Below are 10,224 nucleotides of genomic sequence, written 5' to 3' on the forward strand. Positions count from 1 at the left end.
AAAAAAAAAGTAGTGGTTTACACCACAGAACAAAAATAAAGCGAGGTGTATGCAAACACGTAATATATTTTATGTGTATTGTTTCACTATTTTACTTACAATGTGTATATTATGTATCTTGTATGTGTATACACATAGATATACACTCTGCGTGCATCAGGTCAAGCCTGAGACCTGGGGCTGGGAATGTGGCTTAGTGGTAGAATGCTTGCCTGGCATACGTGAAGCCTTGGGTTCCACTCCTCAGTACCACATAAGCAGAAAAAGCTGGAAGGGGCACCGTGGCTCAAGTGGTAGAACGCCGGCCTTGAGCAAAAGAAGCTCAGGGACAGTGCCCAAGCCCTGAGTTCAAGCCCCAGAACTTTGGGGTGGGGGGAAGGTCTGGATGGTAACCAACTTGCAGCAGGTTCTTTGTAATAGGCAGGATTACCTGCTGAACCTTCTACTTAACAGAGGCCTCATACTCGGTTAGCACTCCATTGCAGCTTCCTAATTGTTTGCTCTGCCCTATCTGCATCCTGCACTGAAGAAAGAACTTGGGAGCAAGGGTGACTAGCCCACACATCCCAAACTGAATCCCTGTTCTACCCAAGGACAGCTCTGAAGAGGAAGGGCCACTGAAGACTCATAGCCTTCCTACTTACCCCACTACTTCCCAGGTATGGGCATTTGTAAAATACAGAGGGAGACAATCCATTCAAATATGGCTCTCAGAGCCAGTGGCTCTGAGAATAGAACAATGAGCTAGGCTCTTGGCATGGTGTCCCAGGGAGTCCTCAGTCTTGGGGGTGGGGGAAGTGTAGGAGGCCGGAAGAAAATTAAATGGCAAGATGGTTTCAAATGACACTAGGTTAGTTAATGGCAGAGTGCCTAAAGAGGTCTCCTTGGGCCAGATGGCCAGAGAAGGCCTGACCCTAAAGGCTAAAAGCCAGAAATGGTAAAATGGAGAAGATTCCTGTTCTGCACGGTGACTTAAAGCTGGGCTACTAGTGGCTCACACCTGTAATCCGAGCTACCCAAGAAGCTGAGATCTGAGGATCACAGTTTGAATTCAGCCCAGGCAGAAAGTCTGTGAATTTCAAAAAAGCTAGATGTGAATTTGTGGCTCAAGTGGTAGAGCCTAACCTTGAGCAGAAGAATTCAGAGACAATGCCCTGGCCCTGAGTTCAAACCACACAAACAAAAAATGACTCTCATCTGTACTCCACACTACCTAAAATAAGTCTGCACTCAGAGCAGTGCTCTGCTTGGGACAATCTGGAGGAGTGAGAGGCCCAGAGAACCAGGCACAACAGTTAGTTCTATGACCTGGATCTTTGGTGGGCCGAGAATGCACAATTTTTTTCATTTTTGGTCCAAGACTGGATTCAGACTTGGTAGTTGACACTTTTTTTTTTTCTTTTTCTCATTGGCTAGCATTCTCCCAACTGAGCAACACCTCAACTCTTCCCCCTTCTTTGTGTGTGTGTGTGTGTGTGTGTGTGTGTGTCTGTCTGTCTGTCTTGTCATGGGACTTGAACTCTGAGTCTGGGCATTGTCCCTGAGTTCTTTCAGCTCAAAGCTAGTGTTCTACCACTTGAGCCACAGTGCCACTTACAGTTTTCTGGTGGTTAATTGGAGGTAAGAGTCTCACAGACTTCCATGCCTGGGGTGGCTTTGAACTGCAACCCTCAGATCTCAACCTCCTGAGTAGCTAGGATTACAGATGTGAGCCACCGGCACCCGGCTTTCCCCCATCTTTTGTGCCAGTGCTGAGAGGCTTGAACTCGGGGCCTCATGCTTTTTTATTTTTGTCGGTCATGGGGCTTGAACTCAGGACCTGGAGCTTGAACTCAGGACCTGGGCGCTGTCCCTAAGCTCTCAGCTAACTAAGCTCTTCAGCTCAAGGCTCTGCCCTACTCCTGGGCCTGAGCTTTGTCCCTGAGCTCTTCAGCTCAAGGCTACCACCCTACCCCTTGAGCCACTGCACCACTTCCAGTTTTCTAGTGGTTAATTGGAGATAAGAATCTCAACGCCAGCCTGGTGGCTCACGCTATAATCCTAGCTACACTGGAGGCTAAGATCTGAGGACTGAGACGCTTATCTCCAACTAACCTCCAGAAAATGGGAAGTGGGGCTTGGCTCAAGAGCTTGGGGATAGCACCTAGACCGAGTTCAAGCACCATGACCCACCCCCCCCCCAAAAAAAAAGTTTCAAGGTCTTTAGTGCCGGGCTGCCTTTGCACTTTGATCCTCAGATCTCAGTCTCCTGTGTAGCTAGGATTACAGGCCTGAGCTACCTTGTCCAGCTGGCCTTATGCTCTTGCTTAGCTTTTCTACTGTCTGATACTCTACCACTGGAGCCACACTTTCAACTTTCACTCTTCTGCCCAGTGCTAGCACGGAACCAAGATTCTCAGATTTCAGCTATTTTTGTCTGTTGTGGGACTTGAACTCAGGGACTATACCACTTCCTGTTTTTGAGTTATTAGTTGGAGATAAGAGTCTCACAGGGGCCAGGAGTTTGGCCTAGTAGTAGAGTGCTTGCCTAGCATACACGAAGACCCAGGTTCGATTCCTTGGTACCACAAACATAGAAAAAAGCTGGAAGCAGTGCTGAGGCTCAAGTGGTAGAGCTCTAGCCTTGAGAAAGTCCAAGGACAATGCTTAGGCCCTGAGCTTAAGCACAGGACTGGAAAAAAAAAAAGAAAAAAGAAAAGGAAACGCCAGTCTTTCAAAAGTTGGATGTGCAGAGATAGGAGGATCAAAATTCAGGCCAGCCCAGAGCAAAAAGTTGCTGAGACCTTATTTCAAAAAGTAGGCTTAGACCCAGGTAAGGTGGCTCACACCTGTAACCCTAGCTACTAAGGAGGCTGAGATCTGAGAATCACAGTTCAAAGCCAGCCTGGGCACTCCATGAGACTCCTACCTCCAATTAACCACCAGAAAACTGGAAGTGGTGCTGTGGCTCAGGGGTAGAGCAGTAGACGTGAGCTGAAAAAAGCTCAGGGAATGGGGCCGGGAGTTTGGCCTAGTGGTTAAAGTGCTTGCCTAGCATGCATGAAGACCCAGGTTCGATTCCTCGGTACCACATATATAGAAAAAAAAGCCAGAAGTGGTGCTGAGGCTCAAGTGGTAGAGCTCTAGCCTTGAGAAAGTCCAAGGACAGTGCTCAGGCCCTGAGCTAAAGCCCAGGACTGGCAAAAAAAAAAAAAAAAAAAAAAAAAAAGCTCAGGGAAAACAGGCACAGAGTACAATTTCTACAACCAACAAAAAAATACAAAAGTAGGCTTAGGCCAGGAGTGTAGCCTAGTGGTAGAGTGCTTGCCTAGCATGCACAAAGCCCTGGGTTCTATTCCTCAGTACCACATATAGAGAAAAAGTCAGAAGAACAATGCTTAGGCCCTGAGTTCAAGCCCCAGGACTGGCAGAGAGAGAGGGAGAGAGGGGGGGGAGAAGAGAAGAGAAGAGAAACAAGGAGGAATAGGGAGGCCGGCACTGTGACCTTAATGGTAGTGTTTGTCCAGCATGCACAAAGCCCTAGATTGATTCCTCAGTGCCATATAAACAGATAATGCTAGAAGTGATGCTTGGCTCAAGTAATAGTGCACTAGCCTTGAGAAATTTCGAGGATGCTACCCAAACCCTGAGTTCAGTCCTCAGGACTGGCAAAAATAAATAAACAAATAAAATAAAGGAAGAAATGCTGGGTGAGGTGGCTTACCCCTGTAATCCTAGCTACTCAAGAGGCTGAGATCAGAGGCTCTCGGTTCAAAGCCAGCCTGTGCACTAAAAAGTCCGTGAGACTCTATCTCCAATGAACCATAAGAAAACTGGAAGTGGGGCTATGGCTCCAGGGGTAGGGTGGTAGTCTTGAACTGAAGAGCTCAGGGACAGAGCCCAGGCCCAGAGTTCAAGCCCCACAACTGACTAAAAGAAAAAAGAAAAAAAGAAAAGAAAAAGCTGGAAATGGTGCTGTGGCTCTAGCCTTGAGAAAGCCCAAGGACAGTGGTCAGGCCCTCAGTTCAAGCCCAAGGATAGGCAAAAAGAGAAAGCGGAGAGAGCAGTGAGGGAGGGGGATCCTGAGTTAAATTCCCAGTACAATTAAGAGAAAAATTGCTCATGACACTGAGATCTGAAGATTGAGTAGACTCGAGCATTAGCTCTGAGCAAAAAAGCCAAGCAAGATGAGGCCTTGAATTCAAGCCCCAGTACTGGTAAAAGATAAAAAGAATGAAAGAATTCATCCTTGCAATCTGGGTACCACTGGCTCTTACCTATAATCCTTAATACTCAGGAGGTTGAGATATGATGATCACCATTCAAAGCCAACCTGGGCACAAAAGTCCGTAAGTCTTTTATCTCCAATTACCAGAAACAAGAAGTGTTGTTGTAGTCCAAAGTAGTAGAGCATGAGCCTTGAGCTGAAGAGCTTAGGGACAGTGACCAGGCCCAGAATTCAAGCCCCATGACTGACCAAAAAAAAAAAAAAAAATCATCCCTGCAGCCTCATGTAAAGTGACAAAGAACAGGGAAGAAACTGATGGACAGAACCAGAACAAGTGTTGGGTTATCTATCTCTGGGCCATCTGCCACAGGGACACAGCAGCCTGGATGTAGGGACATCCTCTGGCACGCACAAGTCCATCTGGCACAGAAGAGCCATGCAGCAGCTTCACGATGAGGAGCAAGCTGGTCAGAACACTATGTTCCTACACTCCGATTTGCCCAGTGTTTATGAATTCATGGATGTATGCCAGTGAATAATTCCTGGCAAGCGACCTGATGAACTCTGGGGCATCTGCCAAGGAAGGGCACCTGGTAGGACAGAGGTGGGATATCCAGCTGCTAGATCCTTTATTCTGCTTCCCAACTTCCTACTGGGGACTGTCACTTGCTGAGTCTTAGTCTTCTGTCTCTTGTGACTCTGGGAATCAATCATCAACAGCCACATACCACTGGGTGCTGGTGGCTCATGCCTGCCATCTTAGCTAGTCAGGAGGCTGAGATATGAGGATTATGGTTCCAACAGCCTGGGAAGACAAATCTGTGAATCTTATCTCCAATTAATCAGCAAAAAACCAAAGCAGAGATGTGTTTCAAGTGGTAGAGCCAGGCTTGAACAAAAAAGCTAAGAGATTATAATACCCAGGCCTGAGCTTAAGCCCCACTATTAGCTCACATAAAAAAAAAAAAAATGACAGGCAGGGGCCAGGAGTTTGGCCTAGTGGTACAGTGCTTGCCTAACATGCACGAAGACCCAGGATCGATTCCTTGGTACCACATACATAGAAAAAAAGCCAGAAAGTGGCGATGAGGCTCAAGTGGAAGAGCTCTAACCTTGAAAAAGTCCAAGTACAGTACTAAGGCCCTGAGCTCAAGTCCAGGAATGGCAAAAAAAAAAAAAAAAATGACAGGCAAGGGTCTGGGTGTTTGGCCTAGTAGTAGAGTGCTTGCCTAGCTTGCACAAAGACCTGGGTTCAATTCCTTGGTACCACATACATGGAAAAAGCCACAAGTGGTGCTGTGGCTCAAGTGGTAGAGTGCGTCCTAGGACTAGCAAAAAAAAGAAAGAAAGAAAAAGCTAGAAGTGGCACCATGGCTCAAGTGACAGAGCTCAAGCCTTGAGGAAAGCCCAAGGACAGTGCTCAGGCCCTGAGTTTAAGCCTCAGGACTGGCAAAAAAAAAATAATAGGCAAGTGGTCAGTGGCGGATTGAATAGTCTCATAGTCCAATGTGGAAGTAAGAGGTGAGTCAACTAGTGCTGCTTAGGTATAGGTGGGCCTGAGAGGACATCTTGGTATTAGGGATCCTGGAAGAAAACTGCTACCATCATGGAAGCAGTGTGGTTGGTTAAAAATACAGCTGTGATATTTTGTACAACCCTAGGGAGGGTGAGTAACCCTGTCTCAGTTTCCCCATCTGCTAAGTATAATGCCCCAATTCTTTCTACTGTCAGTTTTTCACTCCCAACTTGAGTCTGTGTTTGTGTGTGCTAGTTGAGCCACAGCTCCACATTCAGCTGCGTGTGTGTGTGCTCCAGTCCTGGGGCTTGATTTCAGGGCTTGGGCACTGTCCCTGAGAAATTTGTTGTTGTCAGTCATGGGGCTTGAACTTAGGGTCTGGGCACTGTCCCTGACCTTTTTCACTCAATGTTAGTGCTGTACTACTTGGAGCAACAGTATTGTTTTCCTGGTAAATTGGAGATCAAAATGGGGACTGAGAATGTGGCTTAGTAGTAGTGTTTGCCTAACATGCATAAAGTCCTCGGTTCCATTCCTCAGTACCGAATAAACAGAAAAGGCCTTCAGCAAAAGCAGCTCAGGGACAGTGCTCATGGATTTTCTTGCCCCAGTGGGCTTTGAATTAATTACAGGTGTGAGCCACCAGCTCCTGGCTCAGCATCTTTTTCTAAAAACTAGTGCTCTACCACTAGAGCCACAGTGCCATTCCTGGCTTTTTCTGAGTAGTTTACTGGAGATGTTTCATGGCAGCCAGGTGTGGTGGCACAGGCCTGTAATCTTAGCTACCCAGGAGACTGAGATCTGAGGATCAAGGTTCAGAGCCAGCAGGGGCACAAAAGGACCTGAGACTTTTATCCAATTAACCTCTAGAAAACAGAAAGTGGGACTTGGCTCAAGGGTAGGGTGGTAGCCTTGAGCTGAAGAGCTCAGGGACAGCACCCAGGCCAGCACCTAGCCACTTTGAGCTTTTTACTGGTTAATTACAAATCTTGAGGATTTGTCTGTCCTGGTTGGCATTTTTTTTTTTTTTTTGGTTGTGGGACTTGAACTCTGGGCCTGGGCGAGGTGAGAGAAAGTGATTACAGAATATTCTTTTCATTTAGCAATTGTGATGAGGGTTTCAGGTTGGGCTCTGGAGGGACAGGAATAAGATACAAGGACCCGCAGGGGAAGCAGTATGGAGCAGTGTGGTGTATGGCCTGATTGGAGTCTATGAGAGGATATTGGGGGCCCTGAAGCTCAGTGCTTGAGGTCTGATGGAAGCCTGGGGCGTCACCTAGTGGCCGATTACAGATGTATTGTGGGCTGATTCAAGATCAGAGTGGAAAAGAGGGGAAAAGAGGGATATACTTTTGACCAATCACAGCAGAGCTGTGGGAGCCTCCATAGTTTGTTATTCCTGATTTGTGCAGATGCAAACACAGTGTATAAATGTGGTCAGCTTGGGTTGCAAGGTGCTGCAAGCTGACTGGCTGGAACACATTTATTCTTTCTTTTGGTATGAGACCCAATACCTTCACTCACTGACTAGCACTTCACCAACTGTAACCCTAACACATTTATTGTCTTGGTCCTGCAAGCCAGAGGCTGGGCTGGAGATTTAGTAAAGCTCCAGTCCTGAACAAGCTACCTGAGAATATAAGGGACTGAGTTCAAACCCTGGCTTTAAAAATTAAAACAAACAAAAACAGCTGGGTGCAGTGGCTCATGCCTGTAATCCTAGCTACTCAGGAGACTGAGATCTGAGGATCATGGTTCAAAGTCAGCCCAGGTACTTACGTCTGTGAGACTCATCTTCAATTAACCACCAGAAAACCAGAAGTGATGCTGTAGCTCAAGGGGTAGGGTGGTAGTCCTGAGCTGAAGAGCTCAGGGACATTGCCCAGGCCCAAAGTTCAAGCCCCACAACCAACAAAAAAATAAAAATTTAAAAAAATTCTTAAGGACAAGGTGTCAAAGTGTGAGCAGGGCTGGAAGAATCCACCCCAGAGATGGAAGTGGTGCTATGGCTTAAATGGTAGAGCTGTAGCCTTGAGAAAGCCTAAAGGACAATGCTCAGGCCCTGAGTTCAAATCCTGGGACTGGCCAAAAAAAAAAAAAAGAATACACCCCAAGGCTGTCCCTAGTTTCTAGTAGTAGCTGACAAGTATCAGGGCACGTGACCTGCCTAAGTGTGAACCCGTTTCTGCCTTCATCTCTACATAGCCTTCTTCCCAAAAGTACCTGCATCCACATATTTCCACCTTTTTCTTTGGTACTAGTACTGAGACTTGAACTTGGAACCTAAATGCTGGCCCTAATTTTTTTCACTCAAGACTAGCACTCTGCTGTTTTAGCCACAGATCCACTTATGGTATGTGTGTGTGACGAACTTTCCTTCCTGGGCAAGTTTCAAACCTGGATCCTTAAATATCAGCCTTCTGAGTAGGTAACCTTACAGGAATGAGCTACTGATGCCTGGCTCCCATTTCTTCTTCAGTAAGAACACTTCTCAAGGGACCAGGAGTTTGGCCTAGTGGTTAAAGTGCTTGCCTAGCATGCATGAAGACCCAGGTTCGATTCCTCAGTACCACATACATAGAAAAAAGCCGGAAGTGGTGCTGAGGCTCACGTGGTAGAGCTCTAGCCTTGAGAAAGTCCAAGGACAGTGCTCAGGCCCTGAGCTCAAGCCCAGGACTGGCGGGGGGGAAAAAAAAAAAAAACACTTCTCATTTTGGATGTCCCTAATAATCTCAGCTTAACTAATTTCATGACCAAAGGCCTCATTTCCAAGCCAAGTCCTATCAGTGGGACACCTGGGGCCTAGGACTTCAACCTGTGAACCAAAGGTCCCATGATATGACCGGTACCTTCTGCTTTGAGATCATTTACACCGTGGTTTGGTTTTATTTCCACTGAGGCATGGTGGAACAGACCTGCTTCCACCTTACATCCTCACCATGTCTAAGTCTTTGCTGTTAACAGGCCCCATGCTCGCATACACTGGCATCCCTCCTTCCACTCTTATCCCAGCTGCTGTGATGGTTGATAACAGTCCTCAGAGACAGTGATGCTCTTTTGTTTTTGGTGCTAGTACTAAGGTTTGAACTCAGCCCAGACATTGTCCTTCAGCTTTTTTAACTCAGATTGGCATTCTACCAGTTGAGCCATACCTCTCTTTCAGGCGTGTTTTGGTAGTTTTAATTAGAGATATATCTCACAGCCAGCCAGGGACTTACTATACCTATAATCCTAGCTACCCCAGAGGCTGAGATCTGAGGATCACGGTTCAAAGCCAGCCCAAGCAGGGAAGACTTTTGTCTCCAACTAACCATCAAAAAGTCAGGAGAGCTGTGGCTCAAATAGTAGTGTGTTAGCTTGACCAATAAAGCTCAGAGTCCTGAGTTTAAGCACCAGGACTGGTACAGACACAAAAAGTGTCTCAGACTTTTCTGCCCCAGTTGGCTTTTGAGTTGGTAAGATTACAGGTATGAGCCTTCAGTGCCCAGTTATGATACTGGCTTTCTGTTATCCACAATTCTCTGTTCAAGTGATGCAGAAAGAAAATGAACCAATTTAAAAGGAAATCTGGTTGTGGGGATGAGGTATGATGGGCAGAATGCTAGTGACATACATCTGAGCTTCATCTCTGCTGCTCCTCAGAAGAAACCAAGGCAGACACCCATGAGGAAAGCTGTGTGTAGGGTGTCTGGGGAAGTCCTGATTCATCCTGGCCATATATTCTGAAATTCCCTGACAGCAAAGATGGAGGGGGGGGGCAGGGGTACATATACCCACTCATGTTCACATTTCATAAAGGCAGCCCCCCCTGCTGTCTGATGCAGAAGGAGAATTTATTTCCAGAATATTCTAAGGTAGTAAAATGTACCATGTGTAAGGATGTACACATACGTGGAAAGGGCAGGTGCTGCTGGCAAAGGCTCTCCCGATAGCTGGCCCCATTGCAGTCAGGAGGCTAAGCAGCCTCAGATCCAAGGTGGCACCTCCATAGACAGTTTTAGCAGGACACTAGTTAAAGCCAAGGCTTGGGCTGGAATCTGTATCCTGAGGAATTGCCACCACACTCTTAGAGCCATGCTCAGGTGCAGCTGAGGGCTGGAGCAGCACCTGGGCAGTTTGGCAAGGGTCCAAGACCCCAGCCCTCAGGGGTGGAGTGCAACTAGGTGCTGAGGGCAGTGACCTTAGTGCCATGAAGGCTTGGCCAGTGGTACAGAAGCCTGTCAAGAAGGCAAGAGATTTTGGCCCAAATATTATCAAAGGTGCTGTGGCTACTCCCCTGATAACACCTCAGGCGGGAGTCAGGAGGATGAGGAAGTGTGTCAGTTGCTAGATCCCCTTCTAAGGCACATACCTGTCCCCGGCCCTTGTGTATGCCATCCCTGGGTTCCACCTGAGAGCCAGAGTCCGCTCGCTGCAGACACACAGGAGGGAGGTCCTTCATCCTGTCAAAGCAGGAGCCCCTAGTTCGCAGCCACTGTCCATGGCTGGCAGAGGCAGTGCA

Source organism: Megascapheus bottae, chromosome 1 (assembly GCF_031878675.1).
Source record: "Megascapheus bottae isolate mThoBot1 chromosome 1, mThoBot2.hap1, whole genome shotgun sequence".
NCBI lineage: Eukaryota > Metazoa > Chordata > Mammalia > Rodentia > Geomyidae > Megascapheus > Megascapheus bottae.